This window comes from Protopterus annectens, chromosome 7.part0 (assembly GCF_019279795.1).
Source record: "Protopterus annectens isolate FY-2018-M chromosome 7.part0, PAN1.0, whole genome shotgun sequence".
Lineage (NCBI taxonomy): Eukaryota > Metazoa > Chordata > Ceratodontiformes > Protopteridae > Protopterus > Protopterus annectens.
The window spans coordinates 258,882,377-258,905,036 of record NC_056739.1 but is presented as its reverse complement, the minus strand read 5'-3'; positions in this window follow the sequence as shown (position 1 = coordinate 258,905,036).

Genomic DNA, 22,660 nt, shown 5'->3' with positions numbered 1-22,660 from the left:
GATGCTCATTGTATATATTGTATATATATTGTACATATCTTCATACTATGAAAATGCCTTGCACAAATATTGTACCTATGCTTACTCTATGATAGTGCTATGTTCACATATTTGTACTTAAACTTTGTACTTCTAACTTGTTAAACTTTTCTATAGCATGTTTCTAACTGTTGCCTTTTACACTTTGCATTCTAAAATTGTTATGATGAATTGATCTTTATTCTGTAACTGTATGGAGCTTTACTCCCCAGGACCCGCTGAAAACAGACATTAGCTGTCCAGTCGGACTATCCTGGTAAACAAATATTAAATATATAAATAAATACATTTCTCAAAATGTTTCTGGTTTCTAATACCATGATAATGATGAATACAGCTCTTGCAATTAGTTTTGTTTCAGTCTTTGATGTTAGCCAAGAATGCTTTTCTCATCACCTGCAATTTGCCCAGAAATGCTTCCTTCTACAGTTCATATGGTTTACATGTATTAGTAGTACATGGGTTCTTTAAAACCCAACTGGAAACAGTTGCACTTCTCATTTCTGGCTATGATATTCTTATGGATGAGGGTCTGTATACCGAAAAGACACAAAGATGTGTACAAGAATGTTGCAATTGTGATTTTGGTAAAAATATAATATACAGGTAGCTTAGAAGCATTGAAAGCATGAATCTCAAAACATTAGTGACAAGAATGAAGATGGTTCATATGGAGACAAGCAAATACCAACAGTTAATAAATCATTTGCAAGAAAACTATATAAAGTAATTGAAGAAAAAAGTAGAAGTAGCATTAATCATAAAACTTATTACACCAAGCATTTTTAGTAATACTGTACCTGGATTTTTAAAAGAAATGAGCTCAGAGTGGAATAAAGATACCCAGAAAGTTCCGTCAAAACTAATAAAACAGAACTTATATATAGCCCTTATGAATGAAAAGCCTGCAAAGAGAACACAAAGTTAGACATGTCATTAGTCTACTGATCCTGGGTTTTTCTAAGGCTGTTGACACAGTCAACAACCATGTTCTCCTTGTTCACCACTCTGATATTGGCCGAAATGTTCCTGCAGTAAAGTGGTTTACAACCTACCTGGACAAACATCAGTCAGCTGGTATAATACTATTTCTTCCCATTTGGCAATCAGCTTCATATTCCATGGGATTTAGTCCTTGTCCCCTACTTTTCAAAATATATTTAAACTTTGGTAACATTGTTGCAATCTAAATTAACTCAGTGCACATACCACTCAGCTGTATTTTGCTAAATTTGTTTAATGAATAGCACATGTTGTTAATTAAATCTTGACTAAATGAATACTTTTTTCCTACTATTCCTCCTGACCATCAAACCTTCCCCCAAACAGACATGCCCATTCTTTCCCCTGTGTAGATCTTTCATCTGGGATCAGAATGAGAGCTCCCTGGACAGGATAATCAACTAGGCAGCCATGATGGTGCATCGTTGTCTCTGCCTTCATCACAGAATTTGCTGGCACCTTTTGGCTGTCCAGAGTTTTGCTTCTGAGGGGAGAACCATGACTGGACAACTGAAAAAGTCTGTAGGGACTAGAACAGATGTTGCCTGTTAGTTTAACAGAAGTCCAAGAAATGAAATTAAGATATTTTCTGATTGTCTGAGGACATAGCAATAGATCTGCTGGATATCTAACAATATGTGCTGTCATTTAGGAAAAAAAACTGTTTTAAATGTTTATTAATCTTTACATAAAAGTTTGTTCACAGGCTACATTCATATTACAATGTTTTGTTTGAAAGTGACGTGAAATGAGAGATTAGGTAAGGGTAATGCTTCTACTGGGTCTATATTACCATATTGAATGGTAAAAATGTCTAACGCTCACATGAGCGAAAACAGAGGAGAATGAACTTGCTATTGTGGGGGACTGTGCCCCCCCCCACTAAATATATATTCCAATTCCGAGGACGCACTACAGTGAGGAAAGGGCAAATATTCCAATAGTCACTGTACCGTGACCCCAAAAACACAAGTTTGCTCTCGTCCGTTTTCACTCATGTGAGCATTTGACATTTTTACCATTCGATATGGTAATATAGACCCGCTTCTACCAAATCAAATGCACTTTCAAATAAAGATTCAGCCTAGCATTTTGTCAAGTTCCTATGCACAAAAGTATTATTATTAGAATGGAAGGATATCATGAAACAAATATTATTCCCTCACACACTAACCTTTAGAAGGTTGCACACTCCTGCCATATAGGCTACTGCAGCTGGGGCTGTAACCGGGATGATTAATATAGGCTTGCTAGCTCAGACGTTATGCACCCATTCTGTATGACTTAATATTCTCCCAAAGGCACCTGATTACCCACAGTATAAATGTTTTCACTTTTCATCTGTGGTTGGATCATTTGTAGCATTTTTATCCCTACTGTATTTTTTTTGTTAGTATGAGTAGGACAATGCAAAAGTGATTAAATATACAAACAGGTAATAGAAACATACAGCATGGGATAATGGCATTGGGTGTCTGTAGAGCAATATGTGTGTGTATGTATTTAAGAAGCTATCTAAGAGCTTGCACAAGTGTATAAATATGGAGCAAGTGCAAGCCTGAGTGCCATTTTTTTAGTAAGCTGTTGAGATGTAAGCATGTATGTCTGTAAGGTCTCTCTGTTGATTAGTTCATTTATATTTTATGATGCTACTATCCCATCCTGATATGTTTTTATGTAATAAAGCATCAGAACAAACTATCCCACCTGTTCGTCGTCTGTACTAAGAGGGATGAGCAACATGGTGTCAGAAGTGGGATCCAGTTTCCCCAGATTCGAGACTGAGACACATTCAGTTGAAATTGGAGGAATGTACTGGAGTGGATCATCCCTACTACATGTATAATTCACAAAACAGGTCAGAAATTAATTTCAGATGTTAAAACTTGCTCAAATTATTTCTTATTTGCAAAATATGAAACAAAACATACAGAATGCTCTAAACAATATTTAAGTAAGCCAAAATGCCCGATACTGAGACATATTGCTAGAAATATTTGAATTACTATTAAAAATGTTTGAAATAAAGCATGAATCGCATAAAACAAATACAATAAAGGAAATGACTGCATTTTTTCATTCAGAATGCATTTTTCATATTAATTAAAGATATCTGAGTTATCAGAAGTGTATGAAGTGTCTGCATGTTTGTGCAGTATTGCAGTACATTTATTTTGCAAAATACAGCCATTTTAGAGCATGTTTCACAAAGTACAGTACTTCAAATAGATTATTGTGCATTTGAATGTTATTGCAAGCTGCAGTGAAAGAATTAGTTTGCATATAATTACAAGGGCCACATTTTCAGTGTGTTTGTGCATACTTTGTTGGCATGGCAGATAGATTTCAAAAGCCATTACAACTTGTGTTTCAGACTAATATTGCACAGAACTGGAGGGTGTTTGAGCAAGAGTATGATATTTTCATACAGGCTGCATTTTCTGATAAAGATAACCATACAAAGGCATTTATACTGCTTAATTTAGCTGGGTCAGAAACCATTGAAAGGGAGCATTAATTTGTGTATGCACCTGCTGTTGTTGAAGGAGAGGAGGAGAACCATCATATTTTTGTACGGATGAGTCAAGGGAGGACTCTGAGTGCTTAAAACATAAATTTAGAGAAATGTGTAACCCCCTAGATGAACATTCAAAAGGAGAGGCACTTATTTTACAGAAGGGATCAAAAATCTAGTGAAACTTTTGCAGCATATATAGCTGACATGAGAAACAGAGCTAAAATGTGCAGATTTGGTGATTTAAGGGATGACTTGATAAAAGACAGACTTGTGTGTGGTATTAAAGATGGTGCTGTGAGAAAGATTTTGTTTTTGTGACAGTGATTTAACTTTGAAAAAGGCCATTGAGATTTGTCAGATATATGAGCTCACAGAAAAGTGAACAAATATGCTTACAAATGAGAAATGCATACTTACAGTAACTTCTAAAGCTCATGCTAATAATATACTGCACGTGGTTAAAAGAAACAGGCCCAAGCACATGGCAGCAACGGTAGTCCCTACAGCACTCACCGGTAAACCCAGAGCTTTCAACCAAGTTCCAGAGTTCACACAGTCTCAGTGATGCATAAGAGTGAGTCAGCAAACTGAAAGCATGGGGTCCAACCCAGTTTCATTACCAACTGTCATAACTGTGGTGGAAATCTTAAATTTAAAAGAGAAAAGTGCTTAACTTTTGGTTGACAATGCCACAAACATAATAAATGGAATCATTTCAAAAGATTTTGTCAATCAAAAGGTACACATTCTTTTATTAAAAGTGAATATTTTAAGAAATGAGTTGATCAGTTAGAAAGTTGTAACCTTACTTTTTATGTTAATTGTGTGTCAGTGTTTAGTGAAACAGTCAATGCAATAGATTTATGGGCAAAGAATGAAGTATTTTGTATTGTTTGGTTAAATGGAAAACCCAGAAAGCTCAAAGTGGACACTGGTTCAAAGTGCAATGTTATGTCAGCAGAAACATTTGCTAGAGTTTGTGCTGGTGAGAAGCTTGATTTGGCAAAGTGCACGAAGCTTGTTGCTTATGGTGGTGAAGAAATACAGATGGAAGGCTCAGTAATGCTTTCATGTTACTCTGATGTGAGAAGTTATGACTTGTTATTTTATGTGATCAAGAGGCACGCACAGTCATTATAAGGGCTCAAAGACAGTTTGAAAATGGGACTGCTTTCATTTAACAAGGAAGTCCACCCTGGAAGCTTAAGAGACCACTACTCTAATTCTGTCCACTATATTTTCTCTATCTATGCTGATCTTTTTGAAGACAAGCTAGGCAAGCTTCCAGCTGTGTACTCCATCAAGTTAGACCCAGATGTCAGCCCAGTTGTCAGGCCAGCCCAAAATGTTCCAGTATCCATGCAGGACAGAGTCAAAGCTGAGACAGATAAAATGGTGCAACAAGGTAGGATTTGTCCAGTTGATGATCCGACTGAATGGGTATCCGCCATAGTCGTAGCTCATATGAAAAGTTTAGATGACATCACATATGTATTTATCTATGAGGCACTGAAAAGACCTCATTATCTCATGTGTACAGTCAAGGAAGTCGCTGCTCTTATAACAAATGCCACTGTTTTTTTCTGTCTTAGATGCAAATAGTTTGATTTGACATATTTTGTTTAACAAGAAATCCTCATTGCTAACCACTTTCAGTACTCCATTTGAAAGGTACAGATTTTTCAAATGCCATTTGTGATAAATTGTGCAAGTGAAGTCTTTCAGCGTGCAATGGAGCAATTTCTTTCTGGGTATCCCTATGCTATTATAGTAAATGACGACAGAAACCTCATAAAAATTCTGGAAAAAGCTCATGAAGTGAATCTCAAGCTGAATCCACAGAAATTCAAATTCAGGATATGAGAAGTCACTTATGTTGGTCATTTATTTCAAAGTTCAGGCTTGCGACCAGACCCTTTCAAGCAAACAGCCATTCTTGAGATGCCAGCACCAGACAATGTTCAAGCCCTGCAATGTTTTCTTGGCATGATTAACTACCTAGGCAAGTGTATTCCAGTCTTGATTCAAATATCAACACCACTCAGAGAGCTAACATGTAAATATGTATCCTGGTCATGGTTAGAACAGCACCAGAGAGCATTTGATATCCTGAAACAGAGAATTGCCAGTCCAAATCTCAGATACTATGACATCCACAAGCCAGTTACTCTTTCATGTGATGTTTCAAAATCTGGTCTAGATACAGTTATTTTACAAGTGGGACAACCTGTTGCCTATGCATCCAGAACCTTAACCCAATCCTGATAACTGTGTTACCAGATCTGGCCATATCTCCATGCTATGTTACAGATACACAACAACTTGGACATGAACATTATGTTTGTTTCTAATGTCTATATTAATGCATGTCTAACTCCAATGTCATGTAAGAGGGAGGATGTAGATCAATATGCGTGTGTATGTCTTTAAGAAGCTATCTAAGGGCTTGCACAAGTGTATAAATACTGAGCATGTTCGAGCCTGACTGACATTTTGTAGTAAGCTGCTGAGATGTAAGCATGTAGATCTGTAAGGTCTGTCTGTTAATCAGTTTGTATATACTTTATGATGCTGCTATCCATCCTGATATGTTTTTATGTAATAAAGCATCTAAACAAACTACTCCACCTGTTCATCTTCTGTACTAAGAGGGACAAGCGACAGCGCTGACATGAAATTTTTCAAGGGCTCAACACATTACAAATTGAAGACATTTTTATGGGAAATCAAAAAAAATAAGAGCACATGTGTTAAAAAAAAAAAAAAAACTAAATAAAAAATAAATAAAGTTAAGGTTTGGACAAACTTTGGAAAGGATGGGTTGTTACCAGCACTGCATTAAATCAGTCAAGAGGGCTGTGGCCATTTTTGTAGTAACTATGAGTAACTCACCTTTGAATCCCATATTTTGAATACAATAAAACAATAAAAAAGACCCACTTCAAACTAGGTAAACTCTACAGTCACAAACTTTACCTAGACAGCCCTACAAAAATAAAGCTTGTAAACACTCTACTCATTCCATCCATCTTGAATCATGCTATTACAAAATAGAAACATTTGCCTTAGGAATGTTCACTCGATGACATCTTGCCAAGCTGTCTCAGAACTAAACTGGCTCGAATTCCCTCACCACTTACACTACATACAATTCACTCTTGCCCATAAACTCATTTAAAACTTTATAACTGCCCATCACTCCAACCTATCCTACAAACCTATGTCCCAGCACATAGCGTTCGTTCCTCACATAAGCAGCTTTTATTTATGTCCAAATGCAACAGGAGAACTGGGCAGAGCCTTTATTCTTATAAGATTACTAAGCTCTGGAACAACCTACCTCTCCTCATCATTCAGCTAGACTCCTTAAATACCTTCAAAGCTAAATTAAAGTCTCATTAGCTTACCAATCACACCTGCACCTGCTTAAATCAACCCAAACCACCTTAATTCCATGATAACCCCAGTCCTTATCTCCACCACTGCTTTCTTTCTTTCCTTCCCTTTCTGTGCAAACAAGTTGTCATGAACTACCACTCAATACTATTATTTCTACTGCTATACCTCCAAGTCATCATGTCTTAGCCACAGTCATTTTTCACCTTTGTGTCAACACTTACACCTAACTGTTTAACTTCATCCCTTTTTTTTCTTTCCTCTTGCAAATCAAATGTGAAACAGGCTGACTGTCTTTGTATTCTATTTGACCTTTCACCATTTTTTTGTTTAACCTTTAAAGTGATACGTATCAAACTACTGCAATATTTTTGTCTATTGTATTAACATTTCAACTTCTATCTGTATAATTTGTCTTGAAAATGTTTTACCTGTTATGTTATGTGGAGCTTTTCCCCCCTGGACTCCACTGAAAATTGGTATTTGATCCAGTGGACTTTCTCGGTCAACAAATGTGAATAAATAAATAGGTAGATATTAGAAAGTGCAAGAACAAATATAGAGGGGAATTGGGGGATAGTAAGGGTTAAAAGCAAGGGAAGATCCCCTCAGTCGAGTAAACTGTTATGGTCCCACAGAAGATAATGTCAGACCACTTCACAAATTCCAAGAGGTCTAGTACAAATGAAGGTGGTACTGCTACCACTTTTCTTAGAAGGGGATTTTGATGTGACTTTGGATTGGTTTGTATTGAGATAGCCACATGATAGGAAAAACATGGCTACCCAGTTGTACCAGGGCTTTTCAGGTTATAATAGCAGACATCGAGATATGTGATGCATGGTGTGCTTGGACTCTATCCACAACTGACTATATCTATCTGTCTCCCTTAACTGATAGTGATAGTCATGTAGACTATATTTTAGTGAGCACTAGTGTTCTACATTCACTAAATGAGATTCACATATGTATCTCCTACCTCCCTCTCTGATCGTGGTTTGGTTACTGCAGAGTTTAAAAAAGAAGAATTTACTATAACATGTTGCTGCTAGATCTTGGGCCCCATTCTCCTAATCAGGAAAGACTATGAGGCTAACTTAAGGGAGGGTAAACAAGTGTTTTGGTAAAAAAATAGTGAGAATTGACACTATTTCCCCAAAATGGACTTATTTTCACAATATATAAAACACACTAGAAGTGGATGGGGAAAGATACTGTTACTGCGACTTATGAGGAAAGGCTAGTACAACTTATCACACTGTGCAAGTAGGCTAATTGTAAGAATGGAAGTTTGTTGGTAAGGATTAAAATATTGAAACAAGTATATAAGACTTTGCATTTTAATAGTATATATATATATATATATATATATATATATATATATATATATATATGACCAGTTTGAGAGAAAGAGAGAGATAAAACTTTTTTATTGCGCCAAGGGTATCTCGTCTCAATGTCTTGGCCTATAGGCTTACAGGCAGAAAAAGGGAGACCATCATGATAACGCCATATATCACCCTTATCAGTTTATGGAATTCTTGGGCTAGTATTTTGAACAGGAGTATGCAAAACAGGACTGTCCAGCATAAGAACCTACTCAAGCTTTTCTTAACTTATTGCAATTACTAGAGGTGCGTGAAGAGAAAAAAAGATGGCTGGAAGGACAATTATAGGTCAGTGAAGTTTAGGAAGCTGTAGCAGGTTTGACAGTAGGGAAAGCATTAGGGCCAGGTGGCATATTACTTGATTTTCATAAGAAGTGTAGGGAACCATGGCACAATGGTGCAGCAATAGCATTGTCGCCTTACAGCAAGAGGTTCTCTGGTTCAGTTCTCGGCTGGAGTGCCTTCTGTGCAGAGTATGCATGTCTTCCCTGCATTTGTGTGGGTTTCCTCTGGGTGCTGTGGTTTCCCTCCCCATTCTGGTTAGTTACTGAAAGTTGAAACAAGGTCCTACTGCAAATTAAGCAAACTTCTTAAAGTCTAACTTCAAATTAGACACAAAATAATTAAAACAATGTTATAAAACATGTTGGTCCTGCAACTCTGAAATCAAGGCACATTATATAAAGCTTGACCTTTCAAATATAATGAAACTAATATATTCTTATTTCTTAATATTCACATTTTCTTTAATCTTTTTTTGGCTGTTATCTATTGTTTTAATATTTCTCAGATATTAAAGGACTAATTATTGATACTGGGCAAGTTCATTTGTTGTTTTAGAAAATGGACTTCTTATATGAAGTTAATTACAACAAGGTACATGCAGAAAACACTGAAGGCAGTTAAAAGGCATACTCAATAGCCATACATCTCTCTCATCAGGTGCTACAGCACATTACAAAGACATGTGTCTGGAACGCTTCTCCCCGGGCCTCCACTGAAAATTGGTTTTGTTTCAAGCCGGACTTTCCCGGTTAACAAATGTTAAACAAAATAAATAAACAAATGTTGGGACTGTTATAATGGTTAAGGTGTTTATCTTACAGACAAGATGCACAGGGTTTGATTCTCACCTTTGGCAAGTATGGCTAGGCTTAATAAAACCTATTTGTGGTTGATAGCCTAGTAACTACCTATTAACCTATGTAATCTGCTGGTCTCCTTTACATAAGTTGCTCAGTAAAGCCATGAAGGTTGTTTGCCTATAGAATCAAGTTGCATGGCAACCCTAACTTTATTGCAGAAACTGGGGGCATGCTCATCTAGCCCAGCTAGTTATCACCGAGTCTCTTTACTGCAGACAGAAACAAGGTTCAGGCTAAGGTACTGGTTAAATAATTAAATCTTTTATTACCAGTCTTGCTCCATCCTTGTGTGTGTGTGTGTGTGTGTGTGTGTGTGTGTGTGTGTGTGTGTGTGTGTGTGTGTGTGTGTGTGTGTGTGTGTGTGTGTGTGTGTGTGTGTGTGTGCTGTGTGTGCAGATATGTTTATCTAAATATCTATATACATGTATCTACTATCTCTATATGATATAGATCTAGGACTATTGAATGAAAGTTCAATAGTCTGAATCCACAATACCCGAATGCACTTTAACGAAAGCGCTATCACCAAAAAAGCACTTATGTTAAAATCCGTTCAAAAAAAACAAAAAACAAAAACAAAAAAAAAAACTAAATCTTTTATGCAGGGGGGAAAGCCCCCCCTGCACCACTAATTATTGCTAGTGGGCTAGTTCATTTGTTGTTTTAGAAAATGGACTTCTTATATGAAGTTAATATACAACAAGGCACATGCAGAAAACACTTAAGGCAGTTAAGGCATACTCAATACCATACATCTCTCTCATCAGTTGCTACAGCAGTGTGTTTTAATGAACCAATGCCCCAAAAAGACTATATATAATATGGGGGTGACAGACAACCACCCCACTTTAGGCAAGTCACATGAAAGCCAGATGGAGAGCTGAAGATGATGTCCATCATAATCTCTAACTAAATAAAAAGATGATAATCATTATTTTCAAATACTGATGAAGATATTTGCTTTTTATTCACAGAAGTTTTGATGTTTAGATCTATGTCAATGATTAGTGACAGATGAAGATATTAGACTAATTCTGTACCTCAAGGGGATAGCAAAATATTTTCCACACAAAAGAGGATGACAATTCGTATGATAGACCAAATGGTGACAATCAGAAAGGCTGAGTTAAACCATTAATCAGTGAGGATGTTTGAGCTGTAGAATCCCTGGCAGAAGCTACTTCATAATGAAATAATGAGTTCATTGTACTCTGGTGCTATTCTGAGTAGGAAACACAAAAAGGTGCACGCAAGGCTAGTGCTTGGCTAAAAAACAGCAACCAACGACAGAAAAAGCCAGCACAGCGTGGAATCCGCAAAAAATATATTTATTTAAAAATCAATGATAGGAAAAATCCTCACTATCAAAAAAATCCAAACTGGTGTCAGCTAAACACAGCCTTCTTCAGTGGATCAAGCAATTATAAATTACAACCAAACAATTCAGTATAAATAATATAATTTAAATAAGGCATGCAACAATCATTGGTCCTTCAAAATTGGTCATTAAGACCAGGTGGAAATAAAGCTCCAAGTTTGATCATCCATTTTCTTTCTTTGACATTTAGCAATTCATGCCATCCTACCTTATCCCTGCATCGACCCTTAATACAATCAATAACAATAAATGAAAATGAAGCTGTATGATGTTTAAGAACATGTCTGTAAAGAGCATTGTTTTGATGTTTATTTTTTATATCACTAAATTGTTCCCCAATTCTCAGACGTAATGTCCTAGAGGTTTGTCCAACATAGAATGAATAACAAGTACATATGGCCAGATAGATAACCCACTCACTGCTACAATTGGCCCAAAAATTAATATAAAAAATCTCAGGGGTGTTTCGGCTGGTGAATTCACTAGTCTTTAGCACCCTAATACAATATGAACAATGACCACATGGCATAGAACCAATGATCGGTCCACCAGTTAGAGAAAATTGAGCAGGGTCCTTAACATCCGAAACCACCCTTTTATAGTGACTAAACATTGAACCTAATGTTTGTCCTCTTTTATAAGAGAACAAACATTTGTCTCTCAAGAAAGGATGTAATCTATCCTCTGCCATTAAAACATTCCAATGTCTATCAATTATATTCATAAAACCCCTGGTATTACATCCATAAGTGTTACAAAATGTAATGGTTCAGAAGAATGATCATGACGTTTAACTTTATAACTTAGTAAATCCAATCTATTTTGTGTAGTGGCCCAGTTTTTGGCAAAATTAATAGTACCTGGACGGTAACCTCTCTCTTTAAATCTATGAACCAGATCTTCTTCAATGACATTGAAAGTTGAATCATTAGAACAAATCCTTCTGGCCCTGAGAAATTGGGATTTGGGGATATTCTGGATGATATGTTGTGGGTGGAAGCTGGAAGCATGTAAAAGAGAATTGAACCCAGGAAATTTCCTATATAGAACTGTGGATAAAGTATCATCATGATTCCTGATAACCTCCACATCAAGGAAAATCATCCTAGAAATATGATAATTTACCTTGAATTCAGTTCCCCAAATATTATCATTAAGATAATTAATAAACTCTAAAAGATAAACCTCATCAGCCTTCCACACCAACCAACAATCATCCAGATATCGGTGCCAAATGTCCATCTCACACATATAGATGTTATTTTTATGATCATAAATCATAACCTCTTCGATGTAAGCCATAAATAAGTCAGCGTAAATGGGTGTGAAAGACGCACCCATCGCTGTACCTTTAATCTGCAAAAAGCACTGTTTCTGAAAATAAAAAACATTACTAATCAGTACATATTCAGCTAAACAAATCAAAAAGGTATTGAATCCGGGCGAAAAAAGACCGGATCGAGACAACCAATAATCCAAGGCCTGCAAACCAGCCCAATGTGGAATATTGGTATAGAGAGAGGTCACGTCCAGAGTACATAACAACCAAGTGACTCAAGTTGTGTATCATTAATGATGTCCAAAAACTGGGTAGTGTCTTGAATCCTAGACCTAATGAAAGGCAAAAGGGGTTTCAAAAATGTGTCAGATATTCAGATAAGGGTTCAGTCAAGGACCCACGTCCCGAGACGATAGGTCTTCCAGGTGGATTTAGGGCATCTTTATGTATTTTTGGCAGTAGATAAAAATACTGTTGTTTTGGTGAAGAAACAATCAATTGTTGCCTCACAGACTCGGTAATAATACCCTCCTCTACTGCCTTAGACAAAAAAGACTCAATATCATGTTGGAAACGATGGGTAGGGTCCAAGGGCATGGCACTATAATACATTTTATCCATTAATTGCCTCATAGCCTCATTATCATATTTGGCCTTATCCTGGACTACTATCGCACCCACCTTTTGCCTTTCATTAGGTCTAGGATTCAAGATACTACCCAGTTTTTGGACATCATTAATGATACACAACTTGAGTCACATTGGTTATTATGTACTCTGGACGTGACCACTCTCTATACCAATATTCCACATTGGGCTGGTTTGCAGGCCTGGGATTATTGGTTGTCTCGATGTCTTTATTCACCTGGATTCAATACCTTTTTGATTTGTTTAGCTGAATATGTACTGATTAGTAATGTTTTTTATTTTCAGAAACAGTGCTTTTTGCAGATTAAAGGTACAGCGATGGGTGCGTCTTTCGCACCCATTTACGCTGACTTATTTATGGCTTACATCGAAGAGGTTATGATTTATGATCATAAACATAACATCTATATGTGTGAGATGGACATTTGGCGCCGATATCTGGATGATTGTTGGTTGGTGTGGAAGGCTGATGAGGTTTATCTTTTAGAGTTTATTGATTATCTTAATGATAATATCTGGGGAATTGAATTCAAGGTAAATTATCATATTTCTAGGATGATTTTCCTTGATGTGGAGGTTATCAGGAATCATGATGATACTTTATCCACAGTTCTATATAGGAAATTTCCTGGGTTCATTTCCCTTTTACATGCTTCCAGCATCCACCCACAACATATCATCCAGAATATCCCCAAATCCCAATTTCTCAGGGCTAGGAGGATTTGTTCTAATGATTCAACTTTCAATGTCATTAAAGAAGATCTGGTTCGTAGATTTAAAGAGAGAGGTTACCGTCCAGGTACTATTAATTTTGCCAAAAACTGGGCCACTACACAAAATAGATTGGAATTACTAAGTTATAAAGTTAAAAGTCATGATCATTCTTTTGAACCATTACGTTTTGAAACAACTTATGGACATAATACCAGGGGTTTTATGAATATAATTAATAGACATTGGAATGTTTTGATGGCAGAGGCTAGATTACATCCTTTCTTGAGAGACAAATGTTTGTTCTCTTATAAAAGAGGACAAACATTAGGTTCAATGTTTAGTCACTATAAAAGGGTGGTTTCGGATGTTAAGGACCCTACTCAATTTTCTCTAACTGGTGGACCGATCATTGGTTCTATGCCATGTGGTCATTGTTCATATTGTATTAGGGTGCCAAAGACTAGTGAATTCACCAGCCGAAACACCCCTGAGATTTTTGATATTAATTTTTGGGCCAATTGTAGCAGTGAGTGGGTTATCTATCTGGCCATATGTACTTGTTCATTCTATGTTGGACAAACCTCTAGGACATTACGTCTGAGAATTGGGGAACATCTTAGTGATATAAAAAATAAACGTCAAAACAATGCTCTTTACAGACATGTTCTTAAACATCATACAGCTTCATTTTCATTTATTGTTATTGATTGTATTAAGGGTCGATGCAGGGATAAGGTAGGATGGCATGAATTGCTAAATGTCAAAGAAAGAAAATGGATGATCAAACTTGGAGCTTTATTTCCACCTGGTCTTAATTACCAATTTTGAAGGACCAATGATTGTTGCACGCCTTATTTAAATTATATTATTTATACTGAATTGTTTGGTTGTAATTTATAATTGCTTGATCGACTGAAGAAGGCTGTGTATAGCCGAAACCGGTTTGGATTTTTTTGATAGTGGGGATTTTTCCTCCTATCATTGATTTTTAAATAAATATATTTTCTGTGGATTCTACACTGTGCTGGCTTTTTCTGTCGTTGGTTGCTATTCTGAGTACCCTAGAAAGGTCTAATCTATAGGAGAAATATACTTTCACTTAGGAAGTGTTTGTGAAATGCATGGAAAAATGCTATTTTAACAACAATTTGCACAGCTAAACATAGTCAAGTGCCATTAAAATGAAAATTGATAACGCAGGAGATAAACGGTGATACTACAGACAATGGCAGAACAAAATAAAATAATATGGTAATGACATCTCCAGATACATGACTACTGCCCTTGAGGAATTAATATGAAACATTTCCTAGTAAGTAACAGCCTGTTGTTAATCCTCAGGTTGTTCTTTTTCTCTAGCTTCAAATGTAGAAGGCTACAAATTTAGTCCGACTGGGCAGGTGCCCTTTTTCCACGGATACCCGAGGAGAAAAACTCCAAAAAGTCACAAAGTAGAAAAAAGTTACAAAGTATAAAAATGCCCAGAGTATAACCAGAAAAAAAATGAACACAAATATGTACAAGATAATACTAGTCAAGGTTAAAGTGCACATGTTTAGTTATGAGGTTAAACAAGCATATGCAAGAAGTAATAAAGTAGGTACAAGATTTTTTTTTTACAAGCATGAGTAACAGTGTACAAATAGAGTTTCTGTTTTACAAGCTAACAGATGAGTACATATATTATGGAGGTGATAGTAAAGTTTTTCCATACTTATAGTCACCAAGTCACAGTAATGTTATCTGGTAAATACTCAGAATGACTAAGTCATAGTAAGGTTACCTGAAAAGTACAGGCAAAAAGGAGGTAGTTTAGCAGAAGGAAAAAAGAGTAATAAGACGGGATTATTAAGTAGGGGCATTGCAGGAGTAAGTCCAAGAGTGAAATACATTGTCTTTTTGTGATTCTTTGAACTGATTTGAATTAGGAATTGCTTTTAAGTGTGTGTGTGTGTGTGTGTGTGTGTGTGTGTGTGTGTGTGTGTGTGTGTGTGTGTGTGTGTGTGTGTGTGTGTGTGTGTGTGTGTGTGTATAAAATGTATATTGTGTGTGTGTGTGTGTGTGTGTGTGTGTGTGTGTGTGTGTGTGTGTGTGTGTGTGTGTGTGTGTGTGTCTGTATAGGGGGCATATTCCAAGCAGAGTCAACTGAGTATAGAGGTTTGCCAATGTTTTTATTGGGTTTATAGACCTGCAGTAAATGTTTTTCAGAGCTGCAACGTATACAGTTATGAATATAAGCTGGGATGATAATGGAGAGAGCAGACAACGAGAGGGGTTTGTTTATGGCAGAGTGATTTAAAGTTAGTTGATGCAGTAGGAATTGGTGGGGCAATTCTAGCAACTGCAGGTTTTTTAGTGATAGTGTTGTGGGTTGTAAGGTTGGTTAGCAGCAAATCTATTTTCTTGTAGGTGAATTTTAGTTTTTTCAGGAGATTTGTTTAGAGGTTAGTGAGAATTGGGGTCTCATATAGTAGAGTGGGTAGTAAATTGGTTTGTCTTAGGGTGATTTTGGATTCATTTGTCAGGAATTTTTTTGTTTCTATACAGAAAGCCAAGTTTCTGATGAGTTTTCTTGATGGAGTTTTGGATGTGAATATCGAATTTTAGTTGGTTGTCAATAATGACCCCAAATAATTTAGTGTGGGGTTCAACCTTGATAGTTGTGTTACTAAGGGAGGAGACAGTAAATGTAGATTTAGGTGTTTCAGAGATTTGGAGAGGAGGAGGAGGAGTTTGGTTGTATTTGGTTTAAGAAGGAGTTGATTGGATGTTGGCCATTTTTCTACAGAGTGCAGGGATTCTTGGGTAAGGCTAAGTATGTGGGAGAGATTGTCAAAGGAGGAAATAACTGTAGAATCATCAGCATATTGAATTAGGGAGGGATTACTACAGGAGAGATGGAGATTATTTGTGAAAATGTTGAATAATAGGGGTCCAAGTATGGAACCTTGGGGAACCCCAGTCTGAACTTGCAGGAAGGGGGAGGCTGCAGATAACCATCTTAAAGACTGTAATCTATTGGAGAGATAGTTGGAGAACCAGTAGAGAGCATAGTTGAAGAAGTTAAGATCAGAGAGTTTGGACAGAAGTAGATTATGGGAGATGATATAAAAGGCTTTAGAAAGGTTGAGGAATAGGCATGATACTAATTTGTTATTGTCTTTAGATTTACAGATAGCTTGTGTAAAAGATATTAGAGTAGTGGAAGTATTATGGTTAGGACGGAAACCATGTTGGGTTGGGATGAGGAGATTTTCTTGAAGGAGATGAGCTAGGATCTGTTTTAGCAGTTGGTCTAAAATTAGAGTGGTCAGTGGAGTTTCCACCTTAATGAAGGGAAATTACATCATTTTTTTCAGATTTCAGGCACAGTATTTTCTTGAATAGATCTGTTGATCAATATGGAGATGGGATATTCAACACTATTTGCTGCTAGCTTAAGGAAAAAAGGAGGTAAGCTGTCTGCTGATGGGGAATAAGTTTTAAGTTTACTGAGCAGAGATCTAATATAGGTTGTGGAACTGGTTTAAGAGAGAATGCAGTGTTGAAGGGGTCTGGGGGGAAAGAAAGGTGGGTATCTGTGTCTTTGATCACTAATTTCTGTATGGAGCCAATGAAAAAGGAGTTCAGAAGCATTGTAGCATTTAGGGCAGAGCTATCAGGGGAAGGGTTGAGATCAGAGGGGTTACCAGGGTGTAGGAACTTGGAGACAGTAGTCCAGAATTTTCTGGAGTCAGAGTGGGGGTTTTATTGAGATTTCAAGTAAATGTTTTTTTTTATTGATGTTAACTTGATTTTTAGTTTGATTATGAAGTTCCTTATATTTTTGAAGGTTAGAAGTAGATTTGTTTTTTTTGCCAATTTCTCCAGGTGATATCCATTTTGTGCATGAGGTAATGAGTATTAGTGGTAAGCCAACAGTGCAAAAAAAAGAGCTATTCCGTCGAGTACAAAAAAGTAATCATGGAGGACTCCCGGTGCAAGAATCAAATGGCTTTCTCCAAAGAGAGGTTAGATCTCCGAATGTTCTGAAAATGGCGTGCATCGTATGATAATCTTAGTCAACAGGCCAATGAGGGAAATGCTAAGAAGTGCAAGTGTGGATGAGGTCGGCAACCATTATTTTCTAAGATGGAAGTCATCATCTGTGAAAGGATTGCTAACAGGAGAGCAAAGGCTTTGGTTGTGCGCAGGGCAGGTATTCAAGCATTTGCCCTTACAATGGCACCACAGTTAGAAATATCCCCAGAAGAATACAAAGCATCACAACATTGGCTGGATGGCTTCCTTCAGTGATATGAACTGTCTCTAAGAAGATCAACAACACTGTTCAGGCTGGAATATACTGAAGTTATTAAATGTGCACTTGCATTCAAGTCCTTTCTTGATGGCATCGACTTTTCTAAATACCAACTCTCCAACATGATTGCTATGGATGAACCTGCAGTGTTTATGGGCCAAGGATCTCAAACAACAATTGATCAGAGGGGTGACTCGTCAATCTACATTCCCTCCACTGGTTAGGAGCATGCACGTGTTACCTGTATTTTGGCAATTCATCTAAATGGAAAGAAAACCCCACCTCTAATCACTAGTAAGGGCACGAAAGATAAGCTTGAACATGTTTTAGGTATTTACATTCTTGAAACCGAAAAAGCCTAGTGCACACAAGCAGCTATAAGGAAGTGGTCGATGTAATGCTGCCACTTGTTTTGCGAAGTGGTAAAAGAGGTCTGCTAGTCTGGGATTCAGTCAGCACTCACCAAGCTAAAGACATGAAGAAATTCCTTACACGGAGAAGAAAAGCTCAAATAATGATTCCTGCAGGAATGACTGCCTATCTCTAGACTCTTGATATTGCAATAAACAAGCCATTCAAGGACCATTTGTACATGGAACTCAATGACTACATTGAAAATAGAATGGAGAGAAATCAGCATGGAAACTTTGTGAAGTCTAGCCTGCAAGAGGTCGTGACTTGAGTAAAAAATTTATGGGATAAAATCACTGACAGCTTTGTTGCCAGTGCACTACAAGCAGGCTACTTGGACAAGCAGTGCTCACTCTATTGCTAGGCATGACAGATTGGAGCCAATTGTTCTACAGGAAATGGAGTTGCAAGAAATTCAAGCCGGAATTCGTGGGTTGGAGACTTATGACAATGTTCCAGAAGAAGATGACATGACTGTATTTGAATAACTTTTCCATTATCGGGGCAACAGAATGGATTGCTTCTGCTTTCAGTTTTATTCCCCAATACACGTGTTGAGATTTTTCTGCACTTTCTGTTAAGCATGAAATATTGCACTGTGAAAGCCAAGTTGTAGATATTCTGAAGTTGAAATGTTTGTTGCACTGTTTATGCAGAATTCTCACACAACTGTTAATGCTTTACTTAGAACTGTTGCCAAATAACAGAAAAGTACCAAATAAATGTCAATTTGTGTACATGAATAAATGTTGATTTGTGTATATGAATAAATGTTGATTTTTGTACATGAATAAATGAAAAATGTAGATTGTTGTATGGGGGGGGGTAAATATGGCATCCGCTGATAATAAGCCCTAACGCGTATTTTGCCGCGAGAAAGAGTATAAGAACCAGTCTTATTTTTGGGGAAATACGATATATATATATATATATATATATATATATATATATATATATATATATGGATCCATGTTACATCGATGAAAATCCACATCCCCGACAACCGGATCACTGAGACGAGATCGCTGACACCACACATCCCCAATAGAGGTAAGTGTATGTATAACGGTACGGAACCTATTCCCATGCCCGTAATATACTTAAAAAATAAAAAAAATACCTGTATAGCAGGGGAGCTGCACCCCCCCCCTACTTAAATATACCAGCTCCGAGATCGCACCCCATTGTGGGAATGGGAATACATCCCATCCCACACTGCTCACCATTGTCAGGGATGTGCAGTGTCGGAGATCCAGTTGTCAGGGGTGTGGATTTTCATCGATGTAACAGGAACCCATATATATATATATATATATATATATATATATATATATATATATATATATATATCGGTTCATAGGTATATATATATATATATATATATATATATATATATATATATATATCTATATATATATATATATATATATATAGGATCATAGGTGTGTACTAGGCTAATGGCCCTGGGGCCTTTACAAGCCTAGCCATAGGATTATCCTGGCATGGCGCCACCCAACCTTAGTTCCTAGTGCCTCTGTCGAGTACAGCCGCTGGAGTTATCCCCAGAGTGAACTTTCTTTTTCTCATCCACTCATTAAGATTTCTCTTGAAGAGGGTCAACAAGGTGCTTGGATTGACTTGTATGGGAAGTCTATTCCATAGCATGGGCAGTCTCTGGGTTATGAACCTGTCCCTCCAGCATGTTCTGTTAATTGTGGTAATAAGGTTGAGTTCTCTGTAGTGTGTGGTGTGGAGGGATTGGGATTTCTTTAGATGTAGTATTTCTAGCAGAGCTGGGTCTGACATGGCTTTGTAAGTCAAGTAGAGATTGCCTCTAAGTAGGCGATATGAGACAGAGAATAGTCAGAGTTTTTTAAGTCTGTCTATATAGGACAAGTCTTTAAGGCCTAGGATACTCTTTGTAAGCTAGTTTTGCGGCCTCTCCAGTTGTTGCAGGTGTCTAGTGAGGTACATGCCAAATGCTATATAGTACTCAATGATTGACCTAATGAGGGAAGCGTAGAGGGGACAATGACTTCTTTCTTCCTGGATGCAAAACCTTTAGTAATGAGATGTGCCACATAAAAGGACTTTTTGACCACAGTGGCAATGTGGTGATCAAAAGAGAGATTGCTGTCAACCTGTGTTCCCAGATCTCTTGTAATGACTTCTGTGTTCAGAGAACTACCATCAATGTGGTAATTCATGTGAACCGGGTATTTCCCAAAGGGGATGACAACACATTTTTTGGCATTCAGCCTATGGCCATGGTTCTGACACCAGTTGTTGGTCTCAGTGAGGCCATTTCATAGGATGTCAACATCACTTGGGGAGTTAATAATAGCTCCCAACTTGCAATCATCTGTGAACTTTGTCAGCCAGAGTACCTTTGTGTTGGCATGGAATTCAGAGAAGTAGATACCAAACAGGAGAGGACCCAGGATCAAACCATGTGGGACTCTACTCGTGACTAGTTGGCAGTCTGACTTGGAGTCAGCTACTTTCACACTGTGGGGTCTATCTGTGAGCCATTTTGCAAACCACCCAGTGATATAGTGGTTGATGCCTAGCTTAGTGAGTTTTTTCTATGATTCCTGAGTGGGGAATGGTATCAAAAGCCTTGGCCAGATCAAGGTAGGATGTATGAACCACTTTGCCTTCATCCACAGCTCTGGTGACTGACTCAAAGAAGTCAACCAAGTTGTCCAGGCATGATCTAACCTTCACAAAACAAAACTGTGTGGGATCCAGAGTTTGGAGATTCCCTATATCCTTGTTTATTAGGTCCATGATGATGTGTTCCTTAGCTTTGCATATCAGACTCTTCAGGCTAAAGGGGGCGACAGTTCCCAGGGTCTGTAATCGCTCCTCCTTTGTGGACAGGGATGACTGTAGCAGTGTGCCATTCAGTAGGGACAAAGCCTGAGGTGAGGCTCTGATTGAACAGGGCAGACAGGTGAGGTGCCAATTAACTCTATAGTTCATGTAGAACACAGCCAGGGGAAATTGTCAGGTCCCATAGAAGCTGTATTCTTGGCCTTGGACAGTGCTGTTTTAACCTGTGCAGCAGTAATACTGGGTGCCTGGTATTGTGATTGGGCCTTTGGTGGGTGAGAGGGGTAAAGTTGGCACTGAATCTGTCGGCTAGTATACTAGCAATATCTGTTGGCTTGGTGTAGGAGGTACCATTGTGCAGTAGCTCAGAGCAAATCTGGGTATTGCCATGGAGATTCTTTACAGAACTATAGAAGGCCTTGTGGTTGTCTTTACTATCTGCTGCAATTCTGTTTTCATAGCTAGCTTTAGAGGATTTGATGATGGATCTCAACGTTTTTGTTGAGGCTGATAAGGGAGTTTTTTCAGTCTTGGGAATTCACCTTATTCCACATCAGTTTCCTCGTTATGTTGTAGAGTTTGTTTTTGGCAGGGAACCACCAGATTGGCTTCCTTTTTTTGGAGGAGAGCATCTTGATTCTATTGGGTATGGTGAGATCCATGCATTTGTGTACATCTTCGTACAGTGCATTGGTGTATGATTCAGTGGTCATGCAACTATTCTCCATTTGCATGGGTGCCGTGAAGTTAGCCACCTGTGTTTTTAGGAGTGCAATGTTAGCTTTGGAGATGTTTTTCATGATGGTTACCTTTGCGGGGAGGGGGGGTGTACTTCCAAGGTGATTAGTTTGTGGTCGGGTCTAACCAGGAAAGAGCTGACTATTGGTGTAGTGCAACAGTCACCCATGTTATTAATGACCAGGTCAAGGATGTTGCTACCTCTGGTGGAGGTAAGAATGAGCTGGTCCAGGGCATTGGAATTAATGAACTCCAGGAAATGCTGGGCAAGTGTATTGGTACATGAGCAGTTTTCACAGTTAATTGAGGGGTAGTTAAAGTTGCCTATTAAAAGAGTGTTAGGTTGGACCCTAATATTCTCCAGGGTGCTTAGGAATGTGAAGTGTGAGTCTTTGGACATGGATGCAGACCTATAGCAGGCTACGACCTGAATCGTTGTCTTACCCAATGTTTGCTGCACCTGAAGTATCTCTGATGCGTTATGTTGGGCTACCAGTCTAGAGGTGCGCTCATCCTTTATGAATATGGAAACACCACTGCCTTTGGGGCTTTGGTCCAAGTTCTGGGGTTGAAAGGTGTGGAATGAGTTATAGCCTGGTAGTGCAGGGGTGTTTTCTGCTGCCTTGAACCAGGTCGCTGTTACAGCACAAATGTCGATGTTCTCCATTTTAAGGAGTGCTTCAAGTGAGTGCATTTTGAGATTTAGACTTCTAGTGTTGAGCAGCATTGTCCTCAAATTGCATTTGTTTGTAGGTGTAATGGTGGTAATTTTGTCTTTGGAACACCGCCTAAAAAAGGCACTATAGCGGAGGCAAAAGCCTTGGCCAGTATCCAGAAGCCCAGGAGTGAAAGATGCAGGCCATTTCTTG